The 14,381-nt window shown below is 39.8% G+C and overlaps 1 protein-coding gene across 3 annotated transcripts in view; it reads right to left on the reverse strand.

The window, feature by feature from the left end:
* LOC139982803 (uncharacterized) overlaps window positions 1-14,162 on the reverse strand; it is a 65,118-nt gene extending 50,956 nt beyond the window's left edge. For 2 of the 3 annotated variants that reach the window (XM_071995897.1, XM_071995898.1), the window contains exons 1-2: window positions 13,491-14,161; window positions 5,388-5,469 (exon numbers count right to left, since the gene is read on the reverse strand). The gene's annotated coding sequence lies outside the window, so the exon portion shown is untranslated. Of the gene's footprint in view, window positions 1-5,387; window positions 5,470-13,490 lie in introns of all 3 variants that reach the window. The other variant, XM_071995896.1, reaches the window with a different exon arrangement.
* Between the last annotated feature and the right edge of the window lie 219 nt (window positions 14,163-14,381).

A 14,381-nucleotide genomic window follows, 5' to 3' on the forward strand; every position in this document is an offset into this window, starting at 1 on the left:
GTACGCCTGGGACGTCCGGGTGGATATCCGGTATGTCTGTCTGATATGACCGGTATATCCGGTATGTCCGGGCCTTTCAGGCTGTGGAAAAAGGCACTGGATCTAAGTGTTAAACAAGTAGATAGACTCCCGAACTGAGTGGTTAAAATCGATTAGTCGATCTGCTTTTGGCGTTGCGTAGAGCAAGTGAGTCCCGCGCGTGGAGGTGGGAAGTCGGGTGAAACAGGTATCTTCGTTCGTTAATACCCATACCACGGAGTTTTGGAGTATTTATTTCACTCCTCTCTAAACTGTCTCCTACTACACTAACGCAAAGAGTGGCACTGCCACGATGGTGGGAGGCCCAACAGGCAGGATCTACCCGAAGGAACGCTCAACACCGCGCGATCGAAGCCCGAATTTGAGACGGTAGAACAAGCTCCGGCACGCATCCCCCGTTTGGACTACTCCATTGGGGTCTGGACCTCTCTCGAAAGGGCTTCGGCGGTCAGGTTCTCTGCTGCTAGTACGTTGCGCCGGCGAGATTTTACTGACAGTAGAGCGGTTCTCGAGATCTGGTCGTAGATCAGTCTAGCTAGCGGACCCAGGTGCCACATGACTTGTGCGGCTGCGCGGTCCAAAATTTGTTCGGGTGTTCCCGTAACTGTTGGTGATGTTGCATGGGAACCTCTGCCGCAAACAGAAAGGTTATTGAACTGATCTTGCCTTATTGAACTGATCTTGATCTTTAGCCCTGTTATAGTCCTTTGATTTGACTTTAGCTTTTAGCCTAGGGTTTGAGTTGGTCTCCGCTCCTGAAGACGTTTGATGATCGGTAGTCAGTGTTGTTCGCTGTGCCCCGCCTGGGGGTTGTTCAGGACCGTTGCCTGTAAAGCAGGCTATTCCAGTGTCGTATTCGGTAGGTGGTCTAGTTGGAGCTGCAGCCGCTTACGTTTGGCCTCCTTCCAGGCCTCTGTTTGCTTCCAATTTGCCTGCGTGAAAGCCACGTAGATCGAGAACAAATCCCGTGGTGTGCAGGATCGGTATCTCGGGCATATGGCGTGCTCGTCTCAAGCGCGACCGGGGCGGAAAAGTTAGCAGGTCGCACACTTAATGATATTTCTTCCTTCCTGGTACATCGTAACCTATAGCTAAGATTGGAAGAGGAAAACTCTGGTAGAAGAAACAAAAATAAAAACGTATATGCTCGCGAGATACAGGAGCCAACGAGGCCCGAGAGGCGGAAAAAACACACTCTATAGGTAGAGAACCGTAATGAAGGTTGAAAACCCCAAACAGGCTAAGGCCTTTCCCTCCGCCGGAGAGCTAACGGGGGCCACACAAGGTCCCCGTAAATAACTGAGAAGCCTTAAAAAAGCCTAAGTCTACCACTGGAGACGCCCAAGGGGAGGGGGGGGGGGACATATAAGCCCGGAAATTCCGTGAAACCAGACTGAAGATAAGAGGGAACACGGAAAAGGCCTAAGTAAGAACAGTTATACAAGAAGAACTCAAAAACAAAAGTAAAGTAACTGTACTAGTAACTGTAAGAACTGTATAGTAACGGTAAAACACAATGTATCGCACAAATGGTACACATTTTGAACCGTAATACACCAAGATGGGCAAAATTATAATGTAAAAAAGCGGCAGAAAAACTGCAAATATCAAAAAGATACTTAGCAGTGACTTAAACAATCTTGCTGCAAACTACGTCGAAACAGGATTTGCGCCAGCAAACGTGAGAAAAAAGCGTAAACGAAAACGGAGTAAAAAAGCAAGCGTTTTCTTTCGGAACGGTAAATTCGGAAGGAAGAGATAGTGAACGGTGACCCATAGGAGAGGTCAACGGGGTGTGGGCGGAGGCGGACGCATTGCTAAACTTATACCAGTGGCGTCTTGGTAGAAGAGGAAAGTACGTTAGTGTAGTGGGAGACAGGTAAGAGAGGAGTGAAGTGAATCCATTAGTACTTTGTTTATGCTCCATGGGAGTTTCCGGGTCACAGGCCTCCGATTAGCCATCCACCGGATGACTTCAGCAATTACGTCCTTAGAGCCTAAAGTGGACTGTCAGGGAATCCTTTGTGAATCGCAGCAATTGCTAAACGATAGTTACAGAGGGGTTTATTTTGCCTTGGTGGAAGAAGTACATAAGGAACTCTGTTACTTAATTCACAGACACTAAATGTCGGTCAACCTGAATGTTCTTACACCATCTGCAGAAGTTGCCAAGTCGTAAAGAATAAGTTCTGATAGTGCCAGATCTTCTTTCTGCCGCTGCCATATCGGCAATTTCTTCCGAAATCCCTCGCACTCTGAGATCAGACTTGATAAAGGCCAGGCAGTCAAGTGAGGGACCGGATGTTGTGGTGAAAGATTTTTCCCTTAGCTTGAAACAGTATGTGTATCGAATCTGACAGGGAGCGGAACCATGGTCTCCTGTGAGGCGAGGATCCCAGGTGATCCTCGCCCTGGACTTTTTTAGCTGCCGAAGGACTAGCGAGGCATAGCGGAAGGAAGGATTAGGCCTGCATCCAGACTCAAGATAACGACATCGCGTCGGCCTTCCAGGCCTGCGGGTGCAATATTCTGGAGCAGTTTGTGGGCAGTTTGGCATTCTCGCTCGACTCAAAGAGGTCGATGTTCGGGCGCTCGAGTATGCTGAAGAGCCGTGATCACGTCTGGTTTTCTAAGGACCACTCCGTCGGTTGGTTGTTCTCCCGGAGAAGGCTTCTGCTGGCCGGTTCTCTTTCCCTGGCATTTGAAAGGCACTGGGCAGGATGCCGCGACCCCTCGATGGTCAGATGAAAGTGAAAGGTCTGGTCGCCGCCGGTCTGCAAATTTGAGGTCTCTGTGGGCTCAGTTTTGACAATTTCGACTTAGTAAGTGTATGCCTTCTCGTAAAATCGCCTTGTACCTCATCGGTAAACCGGTCTGTGAAAATGTCTTCACCTGTAATCGGGAGGTGGATCAGTCTGTCTCTCGTCTCTCCTTCAGATCATCTCATCGCCGGTAGAATGTTGGCCCGTCTGGACTCTTTTTAGCTTGATAAAAACCTGGCGAATTGATCTTATATAAGTCTAGCTAGTAGACCCAATAGCTACATGATTTTGGGATGCCTCTCTCCTTCGGGGACCTGTTGTTTGTTATCCGGGAGCTGCTAGTGGTGATTCGTGTGCTCTGCTGCTAGCATGATAGTTGACCAAAATATCAAGCCAGCCACAGAGGCCTGGTCCAAGTCGTACGACATGTGTCCAGTCTTCATGTCAAGTCGTGATCATTCAGTGCCCGGTCTTGTTTGGCCGGGAAGGCGGAAAATGTTCGTGTCCTGGAAGAGTCCACGGGTAAGCACCGGGCTGCTGATTGTGAGGTTTCGATCGTAGTTCAGAGTCTGGACGCTCGGTCCACCGGTTTGGGTGCAAGTGCGGGTGAAGGTTCGAACCCAATCTCTTGGAGAAGATTTACATGGCGTTGGATGTCCGTAAGCAAATCAATTTCTTTAGCGTCCAGTTCCTCATTCCCATCTTCCTTCGCCTTCACAGGTTGTGAGTCGTAGTAACCTAGAAAGGAGGCTCCGTCTCCGAGCATCAGACCACGTCTCTGAGGCTAGCAGCTCTAGGGCCATCACATCGGTTTCTGAGTTTTAGGGACCGGTGGCAAGCGGTCTCGCTTCCGCTTCTGTGGTTATTGCGATCGGACCGGGGTTGGACGTGCTGCATTCGCAGGACCGATCAGAGGTGGTTCTGGGTGGTAGCCATCTGCTCTAATAACAGTTGAAATATCACAGTAGCCTCTCTCGGTCTGCCTGAAGTTGGTGGACGTGCCTCTGAGGAAATCTCTATTTTCGGACGGTCCGTCGGTAGCCATTATCTGAGTCCCGGAGGAGTCGTCCGAGACCGGTGAATAATCCCTCGAACGCGGGGATCTTCCCATGGTAAGTGGTCGGACCGTTAGAGTTGACTGGTGCATACATCAGTCCTTGGCCAACTGAAGGTCTGGCCGAGGGGGGGGGGGGGCTCGATCCGGAGCCGAACGGCTCGGTTCTGTGTGCGGACCGGTGGTCTGCGGTTCGGTGGTCTGTGGACGCGATTTGTTTTAGGAGGAATAACTTCTCCTGACAACACTTTCGGCTGTGGAGTTTCTCCTTTGTGTTTACCCTGCTCATTAATTGTTGGATTTCTTGTTTCATAAGATATGTGACAATACAGTTTAAATTTCTTTTCCGCGTCCCTTAACGTCACATCAGACAAAAAAAAACCTTAGAACATTCTGCTGGAGTTCTACAAACAGGCAGACGAATACGTTTCAAGTAGAGTCTTAGAAAAGTAATGATACCATCTTCATATAATAGCGACGTATAACGTCGTTGTGTAAATCTTTTTGTGGTACTACTGAAAATTGCATAGACAAATATACAATATGGTAAAACTATGGCTGTCGGTACCTCTCAAGTACTCTATTTAAGCAAAACGGGAATTAGTTTAAGATATTGTTTATTTAGTACCCAACGATGTTGAGCACTGTTTGCCCTTGTGCCTCAACACATCCGTATACTTAGTGTATCTGGTTGGCTAACACACTTTCTGGGAGGGAATTAAATACCTTAACAATGCTTTGTGCAGTAGTTATACGCATACTTGTATAACATTTTTATTGTGTTTGTTTCTTACATATTTTTAAGAAAATCGTCAAATAAGTGGGACCCATCCTTTATGTTAGCACGCAAATGCGCTCGTTATTTTAGTTCTTTTTATATTTGTGTGTTCTTGATGGTTGTATGTGTTCAAAGTGTAATGATGCTCAGTGTAATATCCATGTAATAGTTGTATCGACAAGGTATTTGCTTATAATCGGTGCAACAAACATAAAAGTTAACGAGTAATAAAACTTATGTATATACACATAAAGATTAAATTGAAATTGAACGGTCGTCACCACATACATATTCTTAGACTGATGAGTAGAAGCAAATTCTGTTTTTTTTTGACAATGTTAACATTATATAGTTGGCAAGCAGCTTAGTATAGAAAAAATTTACTTTTAGTTCTATAACAATCACTTTCCTTTGACCAAGATGGATAACGAAAACTGTAAGCATTTTAGTGTTTTGGGAATATTCTCTTTTGGCAAACGGCGTTTGCTTTTCGTGTTAAGATTTCCTGTCTGACATAGATTTTCTTGGAAAGCCAACGAATGTTGTGTTGCTGGATTGATAACTAAATATATTTATAGAAAAAGTAGGCTGCTTATTGAAAGTATTTAATAACACAATCCAGTAGATGTGGGCAAAAACCATATCATAAGAAACATCATAACAGAGCAACATACATAAAAGGTAACGTTTCAATATGTGTGGCTGGTTTACTAAATACATTTTTTTTAACTATAGAATTAACTGTTTAACTTACCAGTTAGATATTTCTACCAGACACTTTCAATAAGACAGCCTGGGTGATAAACACGTCTCGCATGACCAACGGAATCTGTAATCTGATAGAAATATAGAAGCCCTTGAAATATTTTCATAAAGAAAATGGCGTCAATAACGTTGGTTTAAAACCAAACGTAGTTGTTATGGCATATAGCAATATTGAATTGGTAAATAGTATAAAGAGTTTCTTTTAAGTTGATATTGTGTTCTTTACCGTGTTCGTTTAGCCGTTGAAATTGTGTTACCCTGGCCTTTGTATGTACGCAACCAACATAAAAGGCAGTGAACTAGTTTCTAGTAATTTAAGCTTTCCATACCATACCTTGCAGTAAAAAGCTGTGACTTGTCAGTAACAGACCTAAGTACACGTTAAGCTATGTTACCATGACTTCACCGGATATTATCAGGTAAAATCGAGTCGATCGGAAAATATATTGACAAATATGTTAGGAATTTATAAGTTTGAATGTGCTGAGGATTTGATAAAAAAAGATTCATGTCATGCTTCACCATTTATAATAACGATAACATGATAGCGAAGTGATTTTAGTTATTTGTTTTACTTTTGGCAGGGGAAACTCATAGAAAAGGCAAGAGTTTAAAGGTATAATAGGCGAGTGGTTGCGATAGACGTAGTTGAAGTTTAAAGACATTTTTCCCTCTCAATTAGTACCTTACATAAGTATGTAAGTTATAACTCTAACAGACCGCTGAAATCTTCCGTTAATCTAGTATTGTCTTTTTAATACAATATACTTGTGGCCTGAACCACATATTAATGTTCCACGCTATATCAATTTAGTGAACGGATATGATGGCTTTTTGGTCACCAGCATATTTTATAGCCGTATCACAGTATTTACAGCTTGTACGCATGATCACATGTACGTCATGTATCTGGTACCATCTCAGAAAGTAAAACTATATGTTACATGCATATCGTAGCAATGTGAAACTCAACTTATATTTTTGTCGCATATACTGAGGTATAACATGCATAATGAGTAATGTTATTAATTTCTACTCATGCAGATCAATATAAACATTCATTTAAAGTTCAGTTTTTGAGAGGTAGGCTACATCAAAATAGAACTTAAAGACGTGCAGTTAGTTATAGGTTTTCATAGAAGCTTTAGACTACACATGCAGTAAATTTCTGTCTCTTTTCATATCTCATTCTCTATTTTTCCAGTCATTTCTCATAATTATCTCAACCTCAATAAAATATGCATCCGAGAAAACTCGAGCAACACCTGACAACCGTTTTACTACAAGAACATGCTACACAAAGGAAGATTTCGAGTGGGCTTGGCGTTTCGATCCAAGCAGGATTTTCTTCACATTTTGAATGACAAATAACAGTAACAGAAGGGACAAATACACGCACAGAAAACAGACAGATGAATGAGCAGGGTGAACCCAAAAGAGAAACTCCACCACCAAAAGTATTGTCAGGGGATGTTATTCCCCATAATACGTCACTCTACAATATCATTGGGAAAGAGGGAGGAACAAAGAAAAAAACAAACACATAGGTAAGTTCAAACTATACCCCACCTTTCTTAATACCTTCATTGATTACAACAATGTATTGTAGTAATACACTTTAGTGTTACCTGTGCAATTAAAGGCTTTCAATTTGTAGATACTAGCTGTCTCATCCGACGTGTGGCAGGTGACCCATTAACTGTACGGGTACGTTAACTAACCTTCTAAATTCCTTCATTGATTAGTAAAATCTATTAACGATGAAACAGAGAACAAAACACACCACATAGGAGAGTTTAAAATCAAAAGGAAGTCACACACACACGCGCACCCAAAATGGTACAACTTGGATAAAAATTCACACTAAATGAGGTTTGGCGTATGTGTGAGTGTGTGTGTAGGGGAAGTGTTTCCCTCTGTGTCACCAGGTCCTGCACTATACCCGCCTACCTTAATTCCCTCATTTAGTAGTACAACCTATTAACCTTTTTTACTTACCTAATGCGGGTTTAATTTGATGTCCTTTGTTTTCGTGTAAATAATATTGACTCAATGACCTTTAGTTTCAATAATATGGAAATCCTTTATTGTTATAGAATCCTTGATTATTGGTTCTGGTATCGAATCGTCTTGGAAGTGAGAGGTGGTGTACAACTGTTTGATTGAGGAAGTGGTGATGAAGCGAGGGATCAAGAATTTCTAAATGTGAGGTAACTGTGACAATATCGAAATTTAATTTAAAAGTCAGTAAATATAACCAAATTATGCAGACATCACTCCGATCAACAAAGATTTTTCGAGAAACATATCCACTACTTCATATTTGACCGTGATATCCGTGTTAAAACTTGTCGTACAACCGATGTGCTATACTGTCTGGTTTGAGTATTTGATTCTCACGTATATACAGTTAACTTAAACACTTTTAAATTATGAGTCATATCTTCAGTGATCGTAGAAACATAACAAATCTATTCATAATTATTCAACCGAGGCAGCAGTTATACTTCATATATAATAGCATGGCAACGTCAGTTACTAAATGTATACACTGATGACGTAAATCCCTGTTAACGTCTTTTTGTAAATGACTTGTTTTAATTAACGCTTGTTGGTGACACGCACTTTGAATATAGGCACTGTTCGAATTAAATTTGTTGCTATATTGAGCCTACTATCACTGTTCTATTTAAAAGAAATCACATAATATCACCTCACCATGAAGACATTGTCTAGCTAAGTTTTTACTAGTGTCTTTGACCCTGTACATACTCTTACCGCTTGTCGACGAAGCTCACGACAGTTACTCAACAATCGGCGTATACATTAACCATGACCGAATATGTCAATGTGGAATTGAACAAAACAAGGTACCAACCATGTGACGTGCTCCCTTGTGAAACTGAACTCTTTTAGTACTCCTTGAATGCATTCAAATGATGTCCGCTCCGGTAGTGTGGTGAATTACCCGGTTGGTAATTAAAGGGTAAGATCACGGCACAGCTATTCTGCAATGCGCAAACTACATAGCAACGCGCTGAACTATACGCATTGCCCCAAGGACAACGCAGTGCCTGACGATGAATTCGTCACGGGCAACGCAGCGCAGCTCACGATGAAATGCGTCAGCCAGCAAACCCTACGCTGCAACGGCCTTATAAGTGCACCAACAGACTAGTACGCGGCGTAGCCGCGGAGTGCATTAATCCTATCTTCTGCAGAAGCCAAAAATAACCCCCGAAAACAACGCCTTTGAAAAATTCTATCAAATACGACAAGGATTCTACCAGGCAACTTCTTCCAAATGTATCCCAAATAAATGTGTGCAAATGTTACTCGACGGCATTAAAACCAACACAGTAACTGTGTACAATCCTGAACAAGATTAACTTACCGATTACGAAGTATCGAATAAGAATTACACGTAATCGAACCCCACTTACAAACTGGTCAACGCTCTCCACCTTGCTTCATACATGATATGTCCCTCTGATATGCACAAACGTCCCGTATACGAAGAACGGAGGCAACCTTATCCGTCAGACTGTTTACATAAATCCCGGCAGCAAGAACCAACTCTATTGCATCCAGCAATAAACTGATACCCTAGATAAACAGACTGGCACACAAACCAGGGATCCCTGCTTAAACATTAAGCAAAGACTCATTTTATAACGGAAAAACATGCAAGATAGAAAGTATGTACAAACGAGAAAAGGGAGCTTTTTTGCAAGACTATATTTCACAAAAAACTGATGTCATGATCTTTGACTACCACGTTCCTCGTGAAGCTGTAACGCACACAGCTTATCAGGAATGTTCACAATGTACATAAACACGGGGAGCAGACGACAGGATTCTTGTTCCTTAGGAACACAAGGAGCCTTGACTTTTTTTACACGTTAACAAGCGCGTATGATATGATATGTGTGACCGTCGTAAGCAGTACGATAACAATGGCTTAAGCCTTTCGAAACCTAATGCATAGAAGTTACATAATAAAAATTCAATTACAAAACCAGTAAATATATCTAACTTGTGCAGACATAAATCCGTCAAACAAGGCTATTTGGAGGAACACATCCCTACCTCATGAATTACTTTGAAAGCCATGATAAAACCTGTTGTATTACTGATGTGCCATACGTTCTAATTTGAGTATTTTGTTAGCACTTATAAACAGTTAACTTTTATTTTAAGTTTTTTCAAGTATGAGTCATATCTTCAGTTAACATAACAAATAAATTCATAAATATCCAACTGAGGCAGAGGTCATGGCAACGTCAGTTACTAAATGTATACACTGAGGATGTAAAGCCTTTGTAATGCCTTTTTGAATTGGTCTGTTTGAAGTAACGCTTAAGTGACTTCTTAAAGAATTACATGGGCTAAAACCTTTCTTTTTTTTATTTATCTTTACGGGTAAATTGATTTTTCACGAAAATTTGAATTGAAGAATTTGAATACATAATTTCAATCATAAGAAATTTTACTCAGTTCCTCTGTCAGCTGTTGTTTTAAGGTATTTTGACAAGCCCACCCAACTGTTAAACTCTTAAGTAAATTCATGATGGATTCATATGAAGTTGTAACAAAAAGTCACGTTTGATTTAATTGACAATTCTCCATAGCTACCTTTGAACTTAAGTTGGTGTTTCAAGTCAGTTACCATGGCAACCACATATTTTGATAGTACGTAATACACACGATAATCCGATGAAAGATGTAAGTCAATTCAATGCTTTCATATGGAGCTTTTGCAAAAAGTCCATGTTTCCTTAATTTCGCATTCACTTTTGACCTTGAATTGATCTTTCAACTCAATTCAACGTTTTCCCATGGAGCTGTTGCAGAGAAAGTCCCTGTTTGCTTAAGTTGACCTATAGCATTCGTTTTGATGCTGCTCGATACACCAAATTCTTCCATTTGAAACATTTTAACCAATGCCCATAGTAACCACATAGTTTGATATGTATTTAATGTTACTCTTTCTAACCATGTAAAAATTGTCCCCTTTTAACGTTTTCTTCTTGTAGAAATCTGGTTTTCAAATTCACCAGTTTCTCACCAGAAGTATGGTTGGTTCGAACGCATCAATTTGGTGATTGACGTAGTGCATGCTAATAGGCAAAACAGTTAGCACTCCCATTTCCGCAGCAAATGCACTCTCACGTGTACACGCACAGGTGATTGCCTATAACGTACATATCGCGAACGTATATAACCTACTGTACTTTGCCCAGTTGGTATACTAAAGCGTTGCACATAATATACTCTCACACTCAAACCACAGTTCATAAACTGTTCTTCGAAATCTCTGAAATATAGATCACGGATCCAATTTACAGTAAAAGGAGACTTGAAAAGTATTCGGAACACCGAAAGATGAAACTTGGCGGAATTGATTGCAGGCCAGAATGTGGTACCGAAAAGCTTAGGATTCGCAGAACTGTCCGATTATAAACGTTAGAGTAGCCCACATGCGAACATTCTTCGCGTTAGAGCTGCATAGCGCGATGTATAAACAACGAAGAGTCTGCTGTTAAAACTTATCTTGTGTTACACAAAGACCACGTAACTACCGATCTACTACATATATGGCGGCTTAAGGAGATTTTGAAAACATATCAAATTTATGAGAAATTTCACCGAAAATTAAGGAAGAAATTAATCTGTATAAAAACGCGATTTTGTTGTTGTGATTACAGTAGGTACTATACGGAGCGTGGGTTATGTCGCAATCTGCATTAGAGTAGATGACGCCACGTTCTGTACTGTTCAAATCATCCTTAATGTTTAAAAAAATCGTTTCTCTGTCAAACGCAACATTAACGTTCTCATACTTTGACATCATGATCGTAAAATTATTTATCATTTTCCAAGGTAACTTCTTTGGGCCACCAGACAATCCTTTTAATGATGATAACCATTCAACGAAGATTACAATCATGATTGCGATAGCAATTATGTTATTTTTGTGTGAGCCAGATTCACTATGAAAGTGTCAAACAGGGCATGGAAAAACATATCGCCACTGCCTAATTACACCAAGAAAAATATATCATAACATATTGCAACACACTGAGAACACAACAATATTTTAGCCCGATGTTGTGATAGTATCCGTGGATCTACTATACACGAGATGCTATACAGGATCCACTCCACAGCATCCAATATATCCAATCTTATATGCACGATCCGCTAATACAATCCACAATACCTGATGTACTATACAGGATCCTCTATGTAGTAATAACCATACACGATCCACTTTACACGATCCATTATGCACTTTTGACTGTGTGCGATCCACTATGCTGGATCCATTATGTTGAATCCACTATGTTGGATCCACTATGCTGGATTGCTATGCGGGATCCAGCATGCTGGATTAAATATGCAGAATTTACTACGCTCCATCCACTATAGTGGATCCACTATGGACAATCCTTTGTGCACGATCCATTATAAACTATACACTATCCACTATGCTAGATCCAGTATACAAGATCCACTATATATGATCCACCATTCTGGATCTAGATCCCTTTACTTGATCACTGTGATGGATGCACTACGCAAGATCCAGTATACACAATCCTCCATACACGAACCATTATATACGCAATTCACGTTGCAGGATTCAATATATACGATATATTATATATATAACCCAATATACAGGATACACTATGGAGGACCAACTATGTATGATCCTCTATACATGATCACTTTGCTGGATCTCCTAAGTGAACAACTATGCACGATCAACTATACAGAATCAACTATGTAGCATTCAATATGTAGGATCCGATATACAGGATCCAAGATACATTATCCAAAATATGATCAACTATAAATGATCTACTATACATGATAAACTACACACGATCCACTATACATGTTCCACTGTACAGGATCCAATATGCAGGATCGACATGTGTATACATACTATTTGGAATGGAAATAACAAAATGTGATATTGCTTAAATAATAACAATTCGGGTATCATGTTATACCGTTCATGAACATTATCTCATACTTAAATATATCAATTTGGTTTAGGTGGAATATTAATTCATAAACATGTTTCAATCCACCATTATACGTAATGGAAACGTTTTATAGATGCATCTTACAAAATCAACGATAGTGACATAAGCTTTGTTAATACTCAAGTTTCATCACATTTAAGTAAAAAAGGAAATTACATGATTGTAAAACATAAATGTACATACTTTGCACCATCAATATCGATTACTACATGCGATACTTAATGGTTTATCTGTCAATAATAACTCAACTTTTATAGCCCCAAGATATTGAGGCTTAACCTATCAATGTACCATTGTCATCTTTAAGTTTTTATTTGTGCCATCGTTTGCCATCAGATTATTTATTTCAATTAAAACTAATTTCAAACACGTAGAGCGGCTATTAATAAATTGTACTTAACAAAATTAAAAATTTCATTTTGTGTTTCCAATGTTCATGAAATATAAGATTCATGGACATTTCCGATACCTTTCCGATGCAAAACTGATTCCATATCAACCAATATGGGAAAATTTTAAGCCGATAAATCTAAAAAAACATGTGTAACCTACAAACACGTTTATGCTTTAAAATGAATCAACATAGACGTTTGGATTGATAATGTTCTTACTTCCACAGCTTAAGAAGTCTAAAGTTAGGGAATGAACGTGAAACACTGATGAAGGTTTGCTCTTTGATTGGTTTTCTGAACCACATCCCAGCGCCCAACATTTTGTAAACGACGGCTCATAACCAATCGCACATTTTTTTGCAAAAGTCTGTTTTTTACCTGAATTTAATGTTTACCTGAAGTTAATGTTTATGATATGTCCATTGGTATTAAAAGGGAATACTTATTGATTTCAGTGTGTCATGTTTCGAGTGAGCATTATGATGAATTGATATCAGTCTTGCCATAGTTGACAAGTTGTTCTTTTATCGAACAATTTTCATGGTTTGTTTACCTCATTGATATCTTTTGTGGGACGTTTATGATAATCGTGATATGCCAAGCCCTAGAAAAAAGTAGATTAATGGAAATAGAGGAAATTACCTTCACTGTTGTAACTTGTCAGAGTATCCTTTGATAACAGTTATAAGACACTGGAAAAATGTGCCTTTTCTCTCCAATGTCGTTGATCCACGGACAAAAAATCCAGGTATTGTATTATATAACGAATAGGTGTATGTGAAATACCGAAGTTTGTAACAATCCAACTGACGTTGACGAATTTCAATTGGAACATAAAATTCATATAATCCGTTTTCAATAATGTCTTTAATATTGGGCATTCACCAAGCACAGCATCTAAACTAATTGCATCGGCTCATAAAGACATTCTGCTGAATTTCCGTGGTCGTTCTGTTTTAAATTACACCTAACAGTGTCTGAAATACTTATATATCCAGAAGGAAAATAAAACGTTTGTCTAAGTATAAACAAATTATATATCTAGGCAAAGCAAGGCGGACGTTAACAAATAGGCTCACAATGCTTCCAAAACTTTTCCAAACTTTAGAAACTTATGAAGTTTGTTGGGGTATATATAACTTTAGAATTGTATATGTGACCAAACGAGGTTACTAGACAGTTCCAAACAAGTAGTTCTCACCTTTACTGCCTTCCGCTTAACACCTTCCCTTTTACCCCTACAACGCTTTACATTCTGAGCACTACGAAAAATATTATGGCCGTATAAGGTAATGATTCGCTACTGATAATATGCAAGTTAGTGTTGCTGTGCAATTGCGTGTGACAATTTTGATAAATAATGTTTACGTTTTGTATTGCTCAGGCTTATGACGCATATGGAATCTACCATTTGTTGTTTGGGGCATGTTAACATTCTCATCGAATATTGCTACGAATTACGATTACGGAACGGTTCCCTATGATAAGATATAAATATCATAAAATACAACAGGTGTCACCTCCAATAGTGAT

The sequence above is a fragment of the Apostichopus japonicus genome, chromosome 16 (genome assembly GCF_037975245.1).
Source record: "Apostichopus japonicus isolate 1M-3 chromosome 16, ASM3797524v1, whole genome shotgun sequence".
NCBI lineage: Eukaryota > Metazoa > Echinodermata > Holothuroidea > Aspidochirotida > Stichopodidae > Apostichopus > Apostichopus japonicus.